We start from the raw sequence: 14,443 nt of genomic DNA on the forward strand, positions 1-14,443 counted from the left end.
TCTACCATGGTCTTGCTTGTTTGCTACATGAAATATATTATACTGTAGGATTATATCCGTGTGTGTGTGTGTGTGTGTGTGTGTGTGTGTGTGTGTGTGTGTCGATATAGACATATATATATATATATATATATATATATATATGTGTGTGTGTGTGTGTGTGTGTGTATATATATATATATATATATATATATATATATATATACATATACACACACACACACACACACACACACACACACACACACACAGAAACGCACATATATTTACACATATATCTACACACATGTACTTTATGTAATAAGGTGTGAAACAGTATATATAATAGAGATATTATCACATGCCCAGGGATACTGTCAAGTGCAAGAACAAAGAGCACGTCCTTTACAGTCCCTGGGTGTGCATTAATAACTACGCTATGCACCTACAAGAGGCATTTGCATTTTTTTTTCAGTTTTTACAGTTTGAATGTGCATATATTATAATTATATATTCCAAAGTGCATTTTAGTGTAAAATAATAATTCTGCCCATTTCAAGTAACTGATTGTTGTCTAGGGTTATGACTCAAATATTTGGAATTCTTGTACAGAATGTTCAGAGGAGTTATTCTTAGAGACCTTCCTATTAAAGTGCTACGTGACATTCCATAATTCCATTTGCAAATGATGTTTCAGAGTGATTTTCTAAATGGTATTCATGGTTCAAGTGGTGGTTGTTCATAGATGGTAGGTTGAAAATTTGATTTCGAAATATAAAAGTTTTGATATTTTTTTAAAAAATTGTTAAAAAGCATGGTTCTGTTGGCTAACAGGGAAGGGGATGTTTGAGAGTAGGGATTGGGGTCTGGACCATCTGGGTTTGAAGTACTGAGTGTTGAAAGGGAGATAGGGTAACTGGAAGGGGGACTTTGGGAACAAATTTCATTGGGGTAAATGGAATTTGTGGGAACAGTGCATGTGGGTGGTAGGCAGGAGGTGGGAGTTGAGTGACTTATGTGGTGTCAGACTGAAAGATAGTTGTTGTAAGGACAGAGGTTATGTAGTGTATGGTGTGTATTGATGGAAAATATGTTGGTGTAATTTGTTTTCTTTTCTACTGATGTGTGTGTGTGCCTGTTTCTTAAGTAAAGTTTTCGTAAAGGTGTTTGAAAAAAAGCCGAGGGGGTTTCACACATGCATTGCACTTATGCTACGCACTGATTTTCACAAAATGTTCTTTTTTTATACCAACATGGAATGCAGCCAGATCTTTATTTCAGATACCTGCTTTTGCACTAAGTTCAAAAACATATTTAAGATAAATATGTAGACAATTTCGCCATGTTTGGCGAAAGTACTAAAAAAGTCATCAGGTCACAGTAAATAGTGGTTTGCATAAGTGCCATGTGCTTGAGAAACCATCACCATTTAAATGTGGAATTTTGGAATGAAATTTTCAGGATAGTCATTTTACAGACACTATTGTGAAAAGTACAGTTGTGTACACTTACAAATAAATGCAGATGTTAGAGTGTATTCACTGTTGCAGTCATCACATTTGGATTATTCCTGTGAGGGTAGCCCTCGGCCGGCCCGAATACCAGAGGCTTAGTATTTCTGCATCAGTTGCTGTCGCTTCAGGACTGACGTCAGGTTGTCAGTAGTATAAAGTAAGGCAGCTGATGCCATTACATCAGTTTTTCTTGTCCTAACCTGTCAGGAGCCCCCAAGTAGGAGCCAGGTTCTGGTGGAAGAACCCCAACAGTAGAAAGTAAATACCAATATGTCCCTTGTAAGGAAAGAGAAGAAAAAAGGGGGATGGAGGGAGGGAAACCAGGACTGCAACAGTGAATACACTCGAACATCTACATTTATGGTAAGTGTACATAACTGTACTATGTTCTTCGTGTTTCACTGCTGCAGTCATCACATTTGGGTTGATTCCCAAAGCTGAGGGAATGGGTGGAGGCAGTCAAGGAAACTAGGGGCTGGCTAGGATGCCCTGCAAGACTGCAGAGGCAAACCCTGCCCTGGATTTGGAGAAGAGAGACAGGTGGTAATGTTTGGTAAAAGTGTGAACAGATATCCAGGTAGCAGCCTCCAGGATGTACCTGGTGGGGATTCCTCTGAGGAAAGCTGCAGAGGTGGAGGCTGCTCTGGTGGAGTGAGTCCTGACCCCTTTGGGAGAAGACTTTCCATGTTGTTTGTAGCAGAAATGGATGCAGTGTGCTATCCATTTGGAAATGGTTTGTTTGGAGATGGCTTTGCCTTCTGCTCCTGTAGCAAAGCTAGCCAGCAATTGATCAGACTTTCTGGAGGATTTAGTCCTGTCTATATAAAATCTGAGCTGTCTGTGCACATCTAGAGAGTGCAGGATCCTTTCCCCCTTGTTCTGGGGATTAGGAAAAAGGTGGGCAAATGAATGGATTGGTTGAGAGCCATACTAGACACCACCTTGGGCATGAAGGATGGGTTAGTCCTGAGGGATATCCTGTAAGCATGGAAGATGATGAAGGGTTCCACAGATATGAGTGCTTGCAGCTCGGAGACTCTTCTGGCTGAAGTGATGGCCAGAAGGAAAGCTGTCTTCCAGGAGAGAAATTTTAGCTCTGCAGAATAAGCTGGTTCAAAGGGGGGCAGGGTGAGCTTTTCCAACACAAAGTTAAGGTCCCAAGCTGGGGTTGGTGCTCTTCTGGGTGGCCTCAAGTTGCTAGCCCCTCTGAGGAACTATTTGATCAAGGGGTGTGAGAAAAGCAGGTGCTCAGTGGGAAAATGAGCAGATACAGCAGAGGCATGAATTTTAATAGAGGAAAAAGAGAGGCCATTGTGTAGTAGGTCAGCTAAGTAATCCAGGATGAGAGGAAGGGAGGGCTGTGCCATATTGGCTCCCTTAGCCTGACTCCAAGTGCAGAACCTTTTCAATTTGTCAGCGTAAGGCATTCTAGTGCTGGGGCGTCTGGCCTCACGTATAACATCTAGAACCTGTTTACTGAGGTTGGCAGATTGATCAGGGGTTAGGGAATAAGTCAAGCTGCCAAATTGAGTGTCTCCAGTTGGGGATGCATGAATTCCCCTTCCCTCTGGGTCAGGAGGTTCGGAATCTGAGGAAGATGCCATGGTGGCAGTGGGGACAGGCTGTGCAGCAAGGCGTACCAGTGCTGGAGAGGCCAGTCTGGAGCTATAAGAATTGTCCTTGGGTTTTCCTCCTTTATTTTGAGAAGTACCCTGGGGATGAGAGGTAGTGCAGGAAAGGCATAGACTGATAGAATGACCCAGGGGAAGGACAGGGCATCCACTTTCCAAGCCATGCAGTGATGCTCCCTAGTGCAGAATTTGCTGAGCTGATGGTTGGTGTGGGAGGCAAAGAGGTCAACCTTCGTGGGGCCCCATTTTTAGGGTGAAGGTTCTTCTGTTGAGCTGCCACTCGTGTGGGTCCAGAAGATTTCTCCTTAATTCGTCTGCCAGAAAGTTAAGAGTACCTGGTAGGAATTGTGCTAACAGGTGGAGTTGCATGGTAGAGGCTGTGTGCCAAAGGTTCATGGCCAGCCTGCATAGAGGGTAGGACTGAGTCCCTCCCTGCTTGTTGATATACCATATTACAGTGGTGTTGTCTGTTTTGATCAGGAGAGCCCCTGGGGAGAGAAGGGGCTTGAAAGCTATCAAGGCGTGCTGGACAGTCATCATATCTTTTTGGTTGATGTGCAGAGGGATTTGCTGTGGGCTCCATTGGCCCTGTATGCACTTGCCATCCAGGTGTGCACACCAGGCATAGTCTGATGTGTCTGTGGTGAGTGTCTGGACAGTGGGTGGGGGGGGTGTTGAGAAAGGTAGCCCCTTGTTGTGGGACCATGCTGTTGCCCACCAAAGAAAATCTTTTCTGAGGCAAAGAATTATAGGTATAAGAGTCTCCAGGTCTTGAGAGTGTTGATACCAAAGGCATTTTAGGTACCACTGAAGTTTCCACATATGCAGTCTGGCATATAGAATGAGTAGTATGCAAGATGCCATGAACCCCAGAGCTTGCATGATCTTCCTTGCAGATAGCTGGGGTCTGGTGGCTAGATGAGAGAAGTAGGCTATCAGGAAATGTTGCGTTTCTGGTGTAAGAAATGCCATCTGGGATGCTGTGCCCAGGCTTGCTCCCAGGAATATAATCCTTTGGGTGGGCACCTGTTTGGATTTATTTTCATTGATTATGTATCCTAGAGAGGTTAGTAGGGACTTTACAAAGATTAGGTGCTTGAGCAACTTTTCCTGGCTGTCTGCCTGAATTAGACAGTCATCTAAGTATGGGTAAATCTGGATATTCGTTTGTCTGCAAAAGGCAATGACTGGAACCAGACATTTTGTGAAACCTCTGGGAGCAGTGGATAAGCCAAAGGGAAGCACAGAGAACTGAAAGTGCTGAGATCCTGCCCTGAAACAGAAATATTTCCTGCATGATTCCCTGATAGGAATATGGAGGTGGGCCTCTTTTAGATCTAGGGTGGCTAGCCAAGCATCCTTGGCGAGCATGGATAGCAGCTGCTGGAAGGTGAGCATTTCGAATTTTGGGATCACCAGGAAGGTGTTTAGAGTGGATAAATTGAGGATGGAGCACCAGGTGCCCTCTTTTCTGCATACCAGAAAAAGTCTGGAGTAGAAACCTTGGCCTCTCTGTTCTGCAGGAATGTGCTCAACTGCCCTCATAGAGAGCAGGGAAAGGACTTGCACTTGTGCCTCTGCCCACTGGTTTGGAGGTAGATCTGGGAACCCTTTTAGGGTAGGAAGGGTGTGGAAAGAAAATGTGTATCCCTGGGACACTATGTTGAGAACCCAGTTGTCGTTGGTAATGGTGGCCCAGGTGCTTGCGTGAGAGGAGTGTTTTCCTCCTAGGGGTAAGTGAAGGTGGGCAGAGGGAGGGGTTGGGGAGGTGAGTCATTGTGAGTTCTTACAATAAGGGGTGGCTTCAAATTCCCTGGTTTTGAAGTGGAGGTAGTCCACTGCTTAGATCTCTGCATTCCCTGTGGCTGCTGTTTGGGGGGTTTGGTTCCCCGGGTTCTGGGCTGGACTGGCTTAGTGGGTGCAGGAAAGGACCAGTGCTTGGTGGGACAATGCCTGCTGAACCTAGATGGCTGGACCTGTAAGAAATCCTTAACTGTCTGCATAGATTTTGCTTTTTCTTCCATCTTTTTTAAGACCTCTTCTGCCTTAGTGCCAAATAATTTGTCTTTGTGCAAGGAGGCATCCAACAATTTAGATTTTAAATGGTCTGGCAAGGGCTGTTCCTTAAGCCATGCATGTTTTCTAAGGAAAGATCCAGTGACTGCTGCCCTGCAAGAAGCTTCTAGGGTGTCAAAACCACAGTGCAAGGTGTGTTTAGTTACTTGACTTGCAGAATTAATTAACTCTTGTAACTCTTTAGATTCTGCACAAGCAGGAAAGGAAGACATTTTTTGTTTGAGGAGTTCCAGGGTATGTTGCATATGTTGCAGAAATTTTAGCATATGGAACTGACAATTTAATGCCCTGATAGCAAGAGCAGCTGAGGTGTATACTTTTTACCCCACATGTCTAGTGCTCGGGAATCCCTATCTGAGGGGATTCTTAGCAGAGGTTGCTTTAATCCTTTTAGGGCCTTGAGAAATTACCTCAGGGTCAGCAGTAGGATTTTTAAAAAGAAATTTGTGTGAGTCAGGGACTCTATAGTACATGTCTTGTTTTCTGGGTGCAGGAGGGAGGGTGTCAGGAGTCAAGCTGGATTCCAGGAAAACATCCTCCACAACATCCAGGACTGGGGGATGGCCAAGGGTCTGTGCTGTGGAAGATCTAAGAATTCCCTGAGTCTCTTTTTAGACTGAGGGTAGTCCTGACTCTGCCATTGGAAATGCTCCCTTAAGGTATGAAGGGTTTCCCCAAAGGAAAAATCCTCTAGGGGAGAGGTGGAAGGGATGGAATCCTCTGCATCAGAATCCTCATAAGTAGAGAGGGGTTGCATGTCTTCATATTCATATACATCAGAGTCATCTGACTCTTGCTCAAATAAAACTATAGGGGACAGATCTATTTTCCTTTTGGAGGAGGTAGCTTGGCTTCCCCTGATCAGCATGATAAGGTCTTCTGCCATTTTAAGCATTTGAGACTGAGGCAAGGCTGGTGCCTGAGATTGGGTCTTCGGTTTCTTGGGTGTGGTTCATACCCTGGGCCTAAGAAACTACGTAGTTTTTGAAAGAAAAGTAGCCGTGAAAGAAGACGTCGGTTTGTGTCGAGAATAGGTAGTGCAAAGGACTTCCTCGGAAGCCGGTGCCTGCTCAGTGGCTCTGGAACCATCCAAGGTAGAGACGACCGCAGGATCCTTAGTCAAAGAAGAGTTTTGTGGCATACCAGACACTGAACAGGTCTCTGTAGCGGCCTGCGAATCCACAGAAGTGGGCTTCAGGGGCTGCAAAAGTGCCTCACTGAGGACTGGAGAACTAACGACTAGCTTAACGGAAGCGTCATCGGTAGGTTTGCACCTGTGCAGTCTGTCTCTGTCTTTATCTTTACGTTTTTTGGAAGATCTGCTGTCAGATGACTTACCGAAGCTATATCGGAGTTCGAGGACTGTAAGCAAAAATATCTAGCTACAATAAGGGCCTGATGACAGATAGTTCTAGTGTTGAACAAAGCACAGAAGCAACAGCAGGGGGCGTTATGGTTTGGACCTAAACAAGTGACGCAGTAAGAATGAAAGTCTCGATGTGGTATTTGCTTTCCACAGGCAAGACAATTGTTAATTTTTTCTGACATTTGTTAGTGCAAGAAAAAAGGATCCACAACAGGGTACTTAGCTTTAGAAGACTTCAGCTTCAAATCGGTAGACGAAACTCAGGTAGCAGCCGTCCTGCATTCATGCAAACTGCTTCTGCTTAGGGCTCCATGGCAAGAAAGACTAATGTAATGGCATCAGCTGCCTTACTTTATACTACTGATAACCTGATATCAGTCCAGAAGTGACAGCAACTGACACAGAAATACTAAGACCCTGGTATTAGGGCCAGCCAAGGGCTACCCTGGCAGGGATAACCCAACTGTGATGACTGCAACAGTGAAGCACGAAGAACATCTACTTCCAGGCACTGTGCAATCCCAAATGAACACACACACACTCGCACACACACACACACACACACACACACACACACACACACACACACACACACACACACACACACACACACACACACACACACACACACATAAATTCTAACTGTGGACCTAAACAAAGAAGCAGAATATCAAGTTTGTAGCTTCACAGAAGCATATTAAGCACTGTGATGTATGGATTAAATAAAAAGCAGCCACCATGTTTTTTACCACTTGCTAAAGGAGTCCTATTTAGCAAGTGTAATTTAAAAAAATAATGAAATTAAAAAAATAAATAAGTGACAGCAATAAACATAGCTTTTCCCATCACTTTCGGTAATGTTTAGTGAGCATCGGAAAATAAATAAAACAAAAAGAAATGAAAAAAATAAAACTAATGCAATTAACTGCATTAGAAGGACCTGTGTGTGTCTGTATGTGTGCCAGTGTGTATCTGTGAAACAGAGAGACACCATATTTCTTCACTTTTCTCAAGAATTCTTAATAAAATTATCAGAACCAGAGACCATTTTAAATATTACCCATATTCACTAAAGCAGTTAATAAAGCAAAGTGTCAGAAGGGATTATCTCTTGGTGGCTTCTTTCTGAAAAAAAGCAGCTAAACAAGTCTCCTAGAGGATACCTGGGGCATAGAATGATCTCCTACAGTATATTCACTTGACCTATGTAATGGCTTGTGGATGTGCTCCAACTCCTGCATTGACAGGGATGTTCCACCTAAATGGCATGTGCCTGCACCTGCAGCAGCTGCAATGATGTCCATCCTGTTAACACCAAATCTAACAATCACTGATGTGTGATGTAATGGGCTGTCAATGCCAGTGGGACTATTGCCAATAATGTATAAATGCTGGTGGATGTTGCAAACTAAGGATGGTTGTTCAATGTAAGAAAGGGCGGAAAATTCAAAATGCAGACTAGGCCTGTCATGAATGGTGCTACATATTGGCATGATGCCAGGAACAGTACCATGGCAGGTTTGGACTTGTGCAGTCTGTCTCTGTCTTTATCTTTACGTTTTTTGTTAGATCTGCTGTCAGATGGCTTACCGAAGCTATATCGGAGTTCGAGGACTGTAAGCAAAAATATCTAGCTACAATAAGGGCCTGATGACAGATAGTTCTGGTGTTGAACAAAGCACAGAAGCGACAGCAGGGGGCGTTATGGTTTGGACCTAAACAAGTGACGCAGTAAGAATGAAAGTCTCAATGTGGTATTTGCTTTCCACAGGCAAGACAATTGTTAACTTTTTCTGACATTTGTTAGTGCAAGAAAAAAGGATCCCCAACAGGGTACTTAGCTTTAGAAGACTTCAGCTTCAAATCGGTAGACGAAACTCAGGTAACAGCCGACCTGCACTCGTGCGAACTGCTTCTGCTTAGGGCTCCATGGCAAGAAAGACTAATGTAATGGCATCAGCTGCCTTACTTTATACTACTGATAACCTGATGTCAGTCCTGAAGCGACAGCAACCGACACAGAAATACTAAGACGCTGGTATTCGGGCCAGCCAAGAGCTACCCTGGCAGGGATAACCCAACTGTGATGACTGCAACAGTGAAGCACGAAGAACATCTACTTCCAGGCACTGTGCAATCCCAAATGAACACACACACACACACACACACACACACACACACACACACACACACACACACACACACACACACACACACACACACAATCACACTCACACACACACAGACACATAAATTCTAACTGTGGACCTAAACAAAGAAGCAGAATATCAAGTTTGTGGCTTCACAGCAGCATATTAAGCACTGTGATGTATGGATTAAATGAAAAGCAGCCGCCATGTGTTTTACCACTCGCTAAAGGAGTCCCATTTAGCAAGTGTAATTTAAAAAAATAATGAAATTAAAAAAATAAAAAGTGACAGCAATAAACATAGTTTTTCCCATCACTTTCTGTAATGTTTAGTGAGCATCAGAAAATAAATAAAACAAAAAGAAATGAAAAAAATAAAACTAATGCAATTAACTGCATTAGAAGGACCTGTGTGTGTCTGTATGTGTGCTAGTCTGTATCTGTGAAACAGAGAGACACCATATTTCTTCACTTCTTTTCTCAAGAATTCTTAATAAAATTATCAGAACCAGAGACCATTTTAAATATTACCCATATTCAATAAAGCAGTTAATAAAGCAAAGTGTCAGAAGTGATTATCTCTTGGTGGCTTCTTTCTGAAAAAAGCAGCTAAACAAGTCTCCTAGAGGATATCTGGGGCATAGAATGATCTCCTACAGTATATTCACTTGACCTATGTAATGGCTTGTGGATGTGCTCCAACTCTTGCACTGACAGGGATGTTCCACCTAAATGACATGTGCCTGCACATGCAGCAGCTGCAATGATGTCCATCCAGTTAACACCAAATCTAACAATCACTGATGTGTGATGTAATGGGCTGTCAATGCCAGTGGGACTATTGCCAATAATGTATAAATGCTGGTGGATGTTGCAAAATAAGGATGGTCGATCAATGTAAGAAATGGTGGAAAATTCAAAATGCAGACTAGGCCTGTCATGAATGGTGCTACATATTGGCATGATGCCAGGAACAGTACCATGACAATGGATGGCGAGTATCTAGGACTTGGTCCATTGTCCGGATAAACAGAGAGGTCAGTTGCAACATGCTCACTAAAGACTAGTTACGAGCAGCTACATCAGCAGTAAAGTAGTACTGTGTACTGGCAAATACAGGGTTAAATATATCGATAAGAAAGCCATGACCTTATCAGCAAGAATTCAAGAAAATTAGAATCCATGAAACTCTACCTTACCTGAAAGGACAAAAGAATATATGGCTAAGTATTCCTATCGAGCTTTCCATAGCCATCATGTTGTAGTCTAATTCTTTAGGGTTGTAGGCCAGAGTGAAATCATCTTTGGGTGCAGCTGTGGCTATATCCACTATAGATAACTCCATAACTGGAAATGTCCTGCAATATCTGAGATGGCAATGCTATATCTGTGGCCAGTACGTCCATCATGCTTGCCATAAAACAGACATCCAAAGACAGATCTGCAGTATGGATCAGAGCCAGAGGTTGGGCTGAGGTTTGGGCAGTTGCTTTGGTGCTGAAGCAGAAGTCCTTTTTACTAAGATATTTAACTGCTTGACTGGTTTTTGGATGGTGATATATGCTGTCATCTGAATCCGATGAGTATTCTACAGTGGATTGCTCAGCTGATGTGGTCTTTTTCATAAGGCAGACTGTGCCAATCTGCTATCTTTTAAAGCTCACACAATTTAACCCTCAGCAAAACTGACATTATGATGTATTCAGCTTTTTGCCAAGATAGTATAAACACAGGAAATGGTCATCACTGACTGAAGTACACTAGATCATGGGCAGGGATGACAGGAGGAGGTCAGCATGGTGCAAAGATAGTAATGCAGGCCACAGGCCTGCACAGAAAAAAAGCAGCTTTGCAAAAACTGTCAACAGGATGCTAAAAAGGGAAATAGGGAAATAAGGTAAAAAAAAAACAGAGCAAGAGTTTACCTGAGATGTGACTCAGTTCAGGAAAATTAGACTGAAAAGGGTGAAATGTTGTCAAAAAAACAAACAAAAAAATATGAACAGCCCAAAGCAGCACTATTCTCAATTATTAAAATGTCACCATGGCAATGAAGAATTGGAGACATCAGTGTATAGCAGCATGAGGCAGGAGAGCAAATGCATAGCTTAAAAACTTCCAGATGCTGAGTGGCCATACACAGTCCTACTGGTTACTGAAGCTGGACCACTGCTTGCCATAACATATGCTCCCACACTCCTGGTAGCTGTCAACCTTCTAGTCAGTTTCAATTCAAGTTGAAGAGTAAGCATGCCAGCTTCTACAAAGAAACACAACTGTGATAAAGTGATTGTAAATGAGCAAAAATAGTTAACATTTCATGTTTATATTTTTAAAAAAGTAAATATGAAGAAAGTCAAAACTTAACAGGCTAACAATAAACTAATGTGAGTACACAGATATAACCCATTAGAAGATTTCTGATATAAATGGTATTTTATCTAATGCCAATTGTTTAAATTTTAGTTATGGGGCAAAAAAAGTAATTCATATCCCATTTTGCAAATTAATATAAATAACTTTGAAGCAAAGATGTTGCACATTACTATGAGTACAAAAGTTGCTTGCCATATCATTTAGATAACGGTTTAATATGCAAATGACCACTAGCTGTTTTTTTAAAACATAAAGTAGCATAGTGGGTTCATTTTTACCCAGTTCACCTTGGTCTTCTGCCTACCCTTAAATATTTCTCTAGATTAGATGGTAACATTGCACATCCATGGCTAGTTAATATGCTAGCACTAGGGAATATGTGAAGATGCAACACTGGGAAAGGTGGAGTAATGTATTGCTGATAAACATAACATTAGAAGAACTGGATTGCAAGAAGTACTATAGTAACAACAAAGGGGATATCACTACATTATTGGGTAATGCATATACTCAGGGATAAAACTACTGAATAAATGAATGTGGCGACATTACTGAACACTGGGGAAACTGACTTGAATACTATTCAGAGCAGTTTTAACAAAGAATCAGGGAACAGTAAGCTTTAACCTGGAAAGAGACCACTGTGTAACCACAGTAACAACAGGGATACCCTTGGGAGACAGAATGTGATGTACAACTGAAAGTCTATGTAGGTCTTCCATTCAAGTTCTTCTGTGGACTACCATACTGGGCTATGTCCAGGACATGTCTTCATTGGGATAACTGCAGCAGAGCCCAGTGCAAATGATCACAGCTGCAAATGTGTACAGCACCAGAAACTTATGCACAAAGTAAAACCTCCCTCTTTCAGCAAATTTCAGGAATCTCCTGGCACATTTAAATTTTGGTATAAGTCCGTATTGCTCTTTAACAGCAGAACCCATAACAGTGATTACATCATGCATTTATGCCTGTCAATGATGCCTTCATCAATTTAAAAATGTTCTAGGTTAGGTTAGACCCTCCCAAAAGTTTGGGACAGACAGTTTCAAACTCACATACTTCCCACTTAAAGGTAGAAGCCCTACCACTAGACCAAAGAAGAACTGTCAAAACCAGAGATGTGTCAAAGAACTTAAATGAGAATATGAACTACTGCAGCTTTAAAAATGAAAATACTATAGACTTAGTACATTTCTAAGTGTTAGCTTCAAAAATCTGACTGCATTAGTGTGAACACATAAAGCTAGGCAACATTCACTCTCAGACACATGCCAGAGTAAGCACTTGATATGGGACATTAAAAAAACCAAACCTCTAAGGGATGTGTTCATTTTCTATACTTCCCTCGGTCAAGAACTTATTTTAGAAGGCAAATATTTCTGTATTCCCAAGAGATGCTGTTAGAATTTTCCTCTTTAAGGATTTCCCCTTTCCTTGTCCAAAATGCATATGCCACTTCAAAAGAGATAAAATGTGTCAGATGTACAAAGAAAAGTGAAACATGACTCTTGAGTCTTCAGAAGTAGTAGATACCTTGGTGAGATGCCTAAAGCATAAATGAACAAGATAGCAAAATGCAATTATGTACCATAGAGGAAGTATTTTTTACAGTTGTTAAGGTAATCAGTGCCAGATGTGGAACCAAAAACAGAATCTCAAGATGGTAGAAGTACTCACCTTTTATTAAATACTACGACATTCTAACACACAGTCAGTGACCAAAGGTACTTGGCCTTTGGTCTTATGCCTTACTATACCCATGACTATGCCTCACTTACATCTAGTACACCATTCTCTTCGACTTATTGTTTCTGTGAAGCATTATGAGGTGTGAATGATTTCTGATTTATAAATCATTGTTATTTTGCCAGTATTATCATAATGGTCTGCCTCAAACAAGTGAACCTTTGTTGTCGCTAACTTCCCTCATTAAAAGAATTTTAAAAATAATTTCAAATGAGTGAGTTATGCTTGTCAACCAGGTATTACTTAAGCTGACTAGAAGTGATAAACTTTCGGGTAAGATGAAAACAAGGTACGTACCACTGCATTTATGGAACATGATTAATTTGTTGCTGCAACATACCAAATGGAGTGCTATGACTTTGTAATAAACAGTTTTTGCATGTACCTTATTTACTTAGAAAGTTGCTAGAGTAATAGGGTTTGTGTTAACATATATTTTCTGAAGGATTTGAAGTCTGAAACTCAAATGTATGTCATTGTTTAGTGACTTCAATCCTCAGATCATCCCAGTGATTTTCCAGAAAACCACAAATGTTATGAGGCCTAGACCAAAAATATGACGCAAAAATCTGGATATTCTGCGAAAATCTGGACAGTTGAAAGGTGTGGCTTATATACTGCATGTTGACAGAAGCATTTCCATAAGAAATAAACCAGAGACTGGATTGCTTTAAAGATCATGTGCAAACAATAAAAATTAAAAGTGTCACAATCATACATGCATGCATTTATATACTAACATGACTTGAAGAGAGAAATTCAAATTTTTTAAATGTATTCACATCTGAGCCCTTTTATTTGCACACCTGCTAATTGCAACAGCTAAGCATAATATCGTTATATCACTAGGTGGATTCAGGCAATTTTAAAACAGAGTGTGTGCTTTGCCATGCATACATCTTTCCAGATGTAAAAAATGAGCGACAATTATATAATAATGACTGTTAATTTATTAATAGTCACATTTAGTTTCTACATCATTGGTACTTGTAGAATGTGTGGCCAGATAACATTGATGAAGCATGCATTGAATGAGCAGCTATAGACAGGACATGAGTACACACTAGCGCGTGCACACACACATGCACACACGTGCACACGAACACACACACACACGCACACACACACACACACACACACACACACACACACACACACACACACACATGCACACATTTTTGTTATTGTAAGTCAGCCATGTTTTTTACCAACTCATTGAATGTCACTTATTAAAGGTAATTTGTGTGGTACTTCCTGTCTGCCACAAACAAGACATCCAATAGAAAAAAAAAAAACACAGGAGAGGGGACATAGGAGAATGCACACATTTGTTTTACAAATTTATAATGAATGTTACAGTACAATCAAGAGATAGCTTAATTTTTTTACAATACTAATGAATTACTACAAGGAATGTGCTGCGGAAACAACTCTGGAATAGTACAGCAAGAAAGATCAGATGTGGAGATTTCATCTATTGTTTTTTTTTTTGTAGTACATACACACTCAGGACATGTTCTTTATAAACTATACTTAAATCAGCTGCACAGTCAGGGGAAACTGCTAGGATTAGCACTAATTGATGTAAATGGCTGAAAAGATA

The 14,443-nt window shown here is 41.3% G+C and overlaps 1 protein-coding gene across 5 annotated transcripts in view; it reads right to left on the reverse strand.

The window, feature by feature from the left end:
• FHOD3 (formin homology 2 domain containing 3) overlaps positions 1-14,443 on the reverse strand; it is a 3,141,544-nt gene that overhangs the window by 1,452,529 nt on the left and 1,674,572 nt on the right. The gene's annotated exons all lie outside the window — the stretch shown is intronic.

The sequence above is a fragment of the Protopterus annectens genome, chromosome 3.part0 (assembly GCF_019279795.1).
Source record: "Protopterus annectens isolate FY-2018-M chromosome 3.part0, PAN1.0, whole genome shotgun sequence".
NCBI lineage: Eukaryota > Metazoa > Chordata > Ceratodontiformes > Protopteridae > Protopterus > Protopterus annectens.